The sequence below is a fragment of the Octopus bimaculoides genome, chromosome 4 (genome assembly GCF_001194135.2).
Source record: "Octopus bimaculoides isolate UCB-OBI-ISO-001 chromosome 4, ASM119413v2, whole genome shotgun sequence".
Taxonomy (NCBI): domain Eukaryota; kingdom Metazoa; phylum Mollusca; class Cephalopoda; order Octopoda; family Octopodidae; genus Octopus; species Octopus bimaculoides.
The window spans coordinates 5,799,426-5,806,925 of NC_068984.1; positions in this window are offsets into that span (position 1 = coordinate 5,799,426).

Genomic DNA, 7,500 nt, shown 5'->3' on the forward strand with positions numbered 1-7,500 from the left:
TATATATATATATATATATATATATGATGCACTGAATTCTGTTCCTCCTGTTCAACTAAATCTGTGTGTATATAAGCTGGCACTCCCATCCATTCGTCCCTCTCCTCCCCTCACTCTCTTTGTACCCCCCCCCACACCGTATGTGTTGCCCCACTAATCACTATTCCCAGATCTTACTCTCTAGAACGTCGGACTTCTGGAATTCTCTCCTGTTTATCTCTTTTCGGTTGCCGGTGTTCACATGGACGTTTTCAATAACGCTAATGACCTCATCCTCACTAATCTAAGAAGCACTGTAAACCCGATAGGCATTGCCGCTTCTTCCAGATCCAACAAATAAAAGCAATTCAGATTACACCGCACCATTTTGCGCTAGAAAGACTAAATTATGCGATATTGTCTTCAATAGAATGGCTAGGGATGGAATACTTTTAATAGGGTATTTTTTCAATCACTGCATATAGGATCTATATGCAGTGGAACCATTTTAATATCCGGGCCAAATCCAAAACGTGGATGTTTTTAGTAGGAAGCTGAAAAGATGCTTGAGGGACGCATTCGGACCTGGTAGCTGCGGTTAAGAACCGCTGCCTATATGTAAACAATAAGATCCGTGACGACAATCAACATTTTCGTCCATAATTTCCTTATTCAATTAATATAACTAGCTCAAATCAGACTTTTTAGAATTCAATTTCTCGTATTTTCGAATCTATGAGCAAATCATAAAGACGTATAAACTGAACCATTCTGAAACGTGGAAAGCGAAGAGTAGAAAAACGTAAAAGTTATTTTCGAATGTTCCACATGAGGATCGATTTCTTTCTTGAAATTACGATTGCAGAATGAACCAGATTTAACTAGTATTGATTAGTGACTGAGAGAGCTAATATTAACGTTGATTAATAATATAATGAAAGACTATTTACAAAAATGTGATAAATCAATTTGGAAAATAAACACTTCTTTATAGTCCTTTTCCGGAATTGTTAAGCAGTATTTTGAAGATATTAAAGAAGTAAACAACGGCAAAACAGAAAAATTCTGTTGATTTACGGGGCAGGAGGGGCGTGAAATCTATGGTGATATCAAATATAGACAAATTACGACACTTCTCACCCCAAAAATATGCAGCGTAAACCAGAAATATGTAAAAACAGAAATACAGGCGCAGGTTGGTTTGTTTACGTTCCCGTAACCCAACGGTTTGGCAAAGGAGCCCGATAGAATAAGTACCAAGTTTAGAAAAATGTACTCCTGGGATCGACTTGTTCGATGAAAATCTTTCAAGGCAGTGCTCCAGCATGGCCGCAGTCAAATGACTGAAAATAGCAATAGATAAAAGATGCCTTTGTACGTCCGCAGCAAAGAGAACTGAGATAGGAGTTGAAAACTGTCGGTGAGAAAGTCCTTGCAGAAGATAGAAATCCAGCAGAGATCAATCATTAGTCTGCAGTATGATGAGGAGACAAGCGGAGATGCACCTTTACAGTCGAGTACGGGTTTCTCAAGGAAGGAGTAGACCAAGTTTTACCAGACTCAAGCGTAGTTTAAAATAATTTTCAAATAATTACTCTCTTTACATTAAATGAAAGCATTTTGTTGCCAGAGTTAATATACTTTTAAGACTGTCATGAAAAAATCTTGAGGAGAGGAAATTATCCAACAGTGACTCGCTGGAAAAGTGTCACTTAGTCATCCAGAGCAGAGGTTTTTAACTGATGTCAATGGTATGGAAAACTAGAGGAATATTGTACAGGCATTGAATAACTTTGCTGTCTGATTCATAATACATCGTGGTTGTAGTGTTTCGCTGACATTTTAAGTTACTCCTGTCCTACCCGACATCAGATCATCCAGAAGAGGATCAATTTCACTGCTAATGCTAATGACATTTCATGCAATGATTTACATGATAAACACATTGTGTACATTTATTTCAAACTTGCCGTTGATAATCATATCGTCTTGTAAATTTTTTACGATAGCAAACATGTTGCGTTATGATCGTAGTTCATGTTTCAGGACAATTAGTTTACGTGTGAGCGTCTCTGGTCGGCAGTTTCCGTAGATGTTCGGTAGTCAATCATAAATACACAGCTGCAGTTTCGGTTAATTGATTATTCATTTTGAATTTAATGAGAGTAGCAAATTGTCCATTATGCATGTATGCGTGTATGTAAGAATGTATGTGTATATGTGCACGTGTGTATACTGTATGCGTGCGCACGAATGTTGGTGCACGTGTGTGGATGAAAGCATTGTTAGTGCACGTGAATGTGTGTGCTTGCATGTATGAGTGTTGCTATGTGTGTTTATATTTATGCCCATAAGTATGCCTGCTGGCCTGTCCGTATGCATGTACGAAGAAGATAATCCTTTTAATTTAATTAAGTGAGAATTATAATTTATTATTAAAATTACTGTTATAGAAATTTTGTGATTAATGCAATATTGAAAATTGACTATTGAACATTCGCGGTTCACTGGAATTTCCCAGATACAGTCTCACTGAAGTTCTATTGAAATACCAAAGACAGAGCAACAACAGCAACGGAGCCGTTGTGGAGAATGCAGCATCGACTACTTGCCGAGCTTCAGATAGAATAGTAATATTGGTTACACATTTCTGGCAGAACGCCGGTAAGTTCGGGGGAGGGGCTAAATCGATTACATCGACCCCAGTTCCGGTGCCCAACCGATTTCTATTTTATCCACTCCGAAAGGATGAAAGGTAAAGTCGACTGCTAAGCATTTTCCCCATCAAGCCAACAACACTGCTGGCTCCCAGCCTTTATAAATAACAGTAATAAAACAATAAAACAATAATTACTAATTGCGGCAGCAGTAACCGTATGGGTGCGAGTTCCTTTTTCAGTCGCTTGGTACCAGGTTCAATGTTACAGCGTAAATCGTTACGCAAGTCTTTTCTGCCATATTCTTTGTTTTGAGTCGGGCTTTGTGAGCAAAACCGTTCGGAAGATCATCGGATAAAGGGTATGTTATTGATCCGTAGATCTAATCTATCGTCTGACTGAACTGCTCCCAACCCTGGGCCTACTGACCGTTTAAAAATGCCAATTATGTCGCAAAAATGTAGACGAGATTACTGTTTAATATATTAGGATTCTTGTTATTGTATCAACTCGTGAACCGTGACTTGTCTTGTAAATGTTATTCCACGCTCCTTATGAGCCTGATCTGCAGTCAAGATCATTTCTGCCATTCAACCGCATCTTGACAAATATACCGTGATACCTACACTCTCGTTCTCTCTCAGGCTCCCTCTAAAAGAGTGCACTTACTGGTCTTTTCATTGACATTCATAGCTCATGGTTGAGCTTTTGTAATCTCACACTGATGGTTTTGCGAAACTTAATCAGCTTGGCCTTTTTTCATCCGTAATGTGGCCGCACCAAACTACTGTTTCTATGATCTTAAGACGTTGTCTGTGGGAGACATCTGCAGTCCTATAGATTCCGCTCGTCTTTCGCACATTTCACGGGCATACATCACGGTTAGCATAAAGATAGCTATACACAGTTGAAGTTTGGGGTCTTGGTTGGTAGAATAATTGGTCCGTACAAGCTTCAGGCATTGGAAAACTGCTATAACTTAGCTGATTCTTTTCTCCACATTCTATTCATAGTTTCCATTCTTGGATACATTTTGTGTTTAGGAATGTGAATGAATCAGCACTCTCCAGAGGTTGGCCTACACCAACTCAAATTCTTGCTGCACCTCACCAATAAGCATCACTTTCCTCTTTTCATTGCTGATCCAAATACTAACTTTTGAGCTGCTGTTACTGGTTGTCATCATCATACCTGCTGTATTAAGGAGCCAAATTAAATTCTGTGAGTTTTCCCTGCCCCCATTTGATACTGGTTCCCACTTTGACTTAATCATTATGAATCCGTAGAAGACGTTAAGAAAAGGAACAGTATTTGCCCAAGAGACATTCCTGTGAAGATAGATGCACAATTTATCAGTTATTTGTTTCGGTCACTGGACTACGGCTATGCTGTGGCACTACCTTGAACGGATTTAGTCGAGAAAACCGCCCCCCACTATATATATATTTAAGTTTTGTACCTACTATTGCTGGGGATATATATATATATATATATATATAGCAATTTCTGTCTGCTAACATCATAGTGCATAAATCAGCGAACCAATATTCAGCAAATGTTGCATACATGTTACACTAACATCCAGCATAGGCTAATTGGATTTCAATAAAAGTCTATAACGGTGCTCCCTACAAGTGGAGAGAAGTAGTGCGAAATGCTTAAGTTTGAGGGAAACGCAGCAGCAGAGTGAGGGTGATTTATGTCAGGGAAGGTGACAACAGCATCATGCAAGTGACAAATATTGAGTTTCAATGGGATGTTAACGTTAATACAGTTGTCAGGTGTACGCGAAGCTGCATGCATAATTTCGTAAATACATAGATACAACACACACACAAAGGTGGGTGTGAGGAATATTTAGCGTTAGGAAGAGAAGGGGTAGGCGTCTTTTCTGATGTCAATCGCAAAGAAAGACACTCATATATTAAAATCATTAGGAGGAGGAAGCAAAGCAAAGCATTACAAGGACCAAAGTTATTAGAATTTCTCAATTTTTATTGAAGAAAGTCTTGCAAAACGATCGAACAGATATGTAAATAATTTAAATAGGAAACAAATCCGTAACGAAGTTTTTTTGCGAAAATTTGCACAAATCTGTCCTGATCAAGAGGCCTATACATGATCAGACATGTAATGAACAAAACTTTATATGAAACATTCTATTGTAAAAATTACCAACGACAAGTTATTCAGCTAATATATATATATATATATATATATATATATATATATTTGTGAATTTTTCAAGCTGATCACATGAAGATATATATATATATATATATAATGTATGTATATATGGTAGGCTTTCCCATAAGTTTCGTTTACCAAATTCACACGCACAGCATCTCGCCATATTTGTCCTCCTGCAAATCAATCTTATGATTGATAAAACATACTGTAAGAAAATCATCCGTGGATGTTCCATGTGATTGTTGTCAAACCCTCCATGAAGTCGTATAAGTTGACCACAAGCAGTTCCTGGAACTGATGAGAAAGCTCAATGATGTTGCATATCGTTTCAGTCACTGGACTGTGACCATGCTGGGGCACCATCTTGAGGCGACTGAGTAAAGCAAGCCGATCCCCAATACTTTTATTTTTAAGTTTTGTATCCTACTATTACTAAACCGCTAAGTTATTGAGTACGACTTTACACATTTGGAGCTCGCTTAATTCTCAGGTAAACAGTCATCAGTAACATTCAGGCGAGTAAGGAGGACCCACTGCAGAACACCTTGCCAGAGACAGACGCCAAAATTATTCCACCTGTAGCGTATGCCTCCTCTGTTATCCAAATAGAGATGGTCCGAATGAAGTGAGTATCATTAAACCGGAATTAGAGTTGCAGAGAGTAGATTCCCCCACATGCTTGAAACTTGCCAGCAATCCAGAACATTCAACACTGTATTAATTGCGTAAACTGTAAGACAGATTAAGCTTTCTAGAGAGAACGTTTCATAAGGAGTCCATCATTAAAAATCTTTCATATATGTTTTGTATAAATTCAGTTATTAACAAACTGCAATCAGTCGGCATGCATTGAGAGATAAACGATTAAGCGTGCAGTCTTTTGAACTGCTTTGCTACAATTAACCGAGTGCATTTCCAACAGAAAGCAACAACTCGGCAGCAGATTCGAGTTTCTTTACATCGGATTCTTTTAAACTATGGTAAACTGTTATGGCATATCAGATGCAATCGTTTGACAAAAAGCACACACGCATCTAACAAGAAGCTCACTCACAAATAGAAGCTCTCGCACACGATGTATATGCATGCGGGTGTGCATGCGTGCGTGCTTGTGTGTGTAGAGCTGTACTGTGGGCATACAAACATATAAAAACATGCTAAATCTACTTAGCTCTCTGTAGATTGAAAACATGCACAGGCTAAAAGGGTTTTCGACCCCTATTGGAGTCTCATGACAGGTTTCTACATCACTCGAAACAAGCAGCCAATTCGTTTGTGATACGCACCAAATCTAGTGACTCCAGAGAATCGGGTTCACAAATGAGTATTTCGTATTCTAGTTAAAGTGTATGGAAACAATGATCTACCCTCTTGTTACTCGGAATCTCACGTGTAATCGATCAGACAATGAATTGGTAACAATGGTTTGCCACAAAGTATTAGATTGGTAAAATGTAAACTGGTCGAATGTGTGGGAACGCTGAAGATATATCGATGACTATCCAGTGAAATCAAGTGATCATATGTGCACGCACTTTAGATAGATAGATATTGGGTCATCCCATAAATAATGCAGTTTTTTCAATTGCACGAAATAAAAGTCGGCGGAGACGGATAAGCTACCTGCATCAACTTACTACAAAAACAGGTAGTCATTTTACTTGTACTTATTCTTAGTGCAAGTTTTGAAGAGTGCAGTTCGATTTTAACAGTTACTTTTTCAAAGCTATAATGGAAGTGACAAAGGGGCATATTCCACATATTTTGTTTTATGAATTCAACAAAGGGAACAACGCAATGGAAAATGCAAGGAATATTAATGCAGTATATGGAGATCAGACACTAAGAATAAGCTGGTGTCAAAGGTGGTTCCAGATATTCCAAGCTGGAAACTGCAGCCTAGAAGATGAGCCTCGTCCTGAAAGATCTATAGAGCTTGATAGGGACATCCAAATCCTGGTAGAACAAAATATTATCGTAATTGTTGTGGAACTAGCAGAGAAACTTGGATTTGGTCATTCAACCATTTGTCAACACCTACATGCCATCGGTAAAGTCAGAAAATTGGGTCAATGTGTTCCCCACAAACTTTCCGAGTCTAATCGCGTGCAGAGAGTGAATGTGTGCTCTTCTTTGCTGTCACGTCTCACAAATGAACCTCTTTGTGAACCGAATAGTGACTGCTGACGAGAAAGTGGTTCTCTATGAAAATATCAAGCGCCGAAGACAGTAGGCAGAGAACGGAGGAACAACGGCACCCCAGAGTAAAGAAGGTCTTCACCCACGCAAGGTGTTGTTATCTGTTTGGTGGGATATGAAAGGTTTCGTCCACTTAGAACTTTTAAACTCAAACCAAGCGATAACAAAGTAGATCTACCGCAAACAGCTCGAGTGGCTTAAGTCAGCGCTGGTTTCAAGACGAAAGGTGTTCCATGAAGATAATGCTCTGCTCAGCCACATGCAGCGAGGACCACAGTTCAAATGCTGGAGCAGTTTGAATGAGAAACGATGCCCCGCCCACCCTATTCACCGGACATTGCCTCATCTGTTTATCACTTATTCCGCAGTCCTCAAAATCATTTGGACGTAAAATATATGAATTCTGTAGACGAGGTTGGAACAGTACTGGAGGAGTATTTTTCATCACGGACAAGTGAAGTTTCGAAGAGGATCC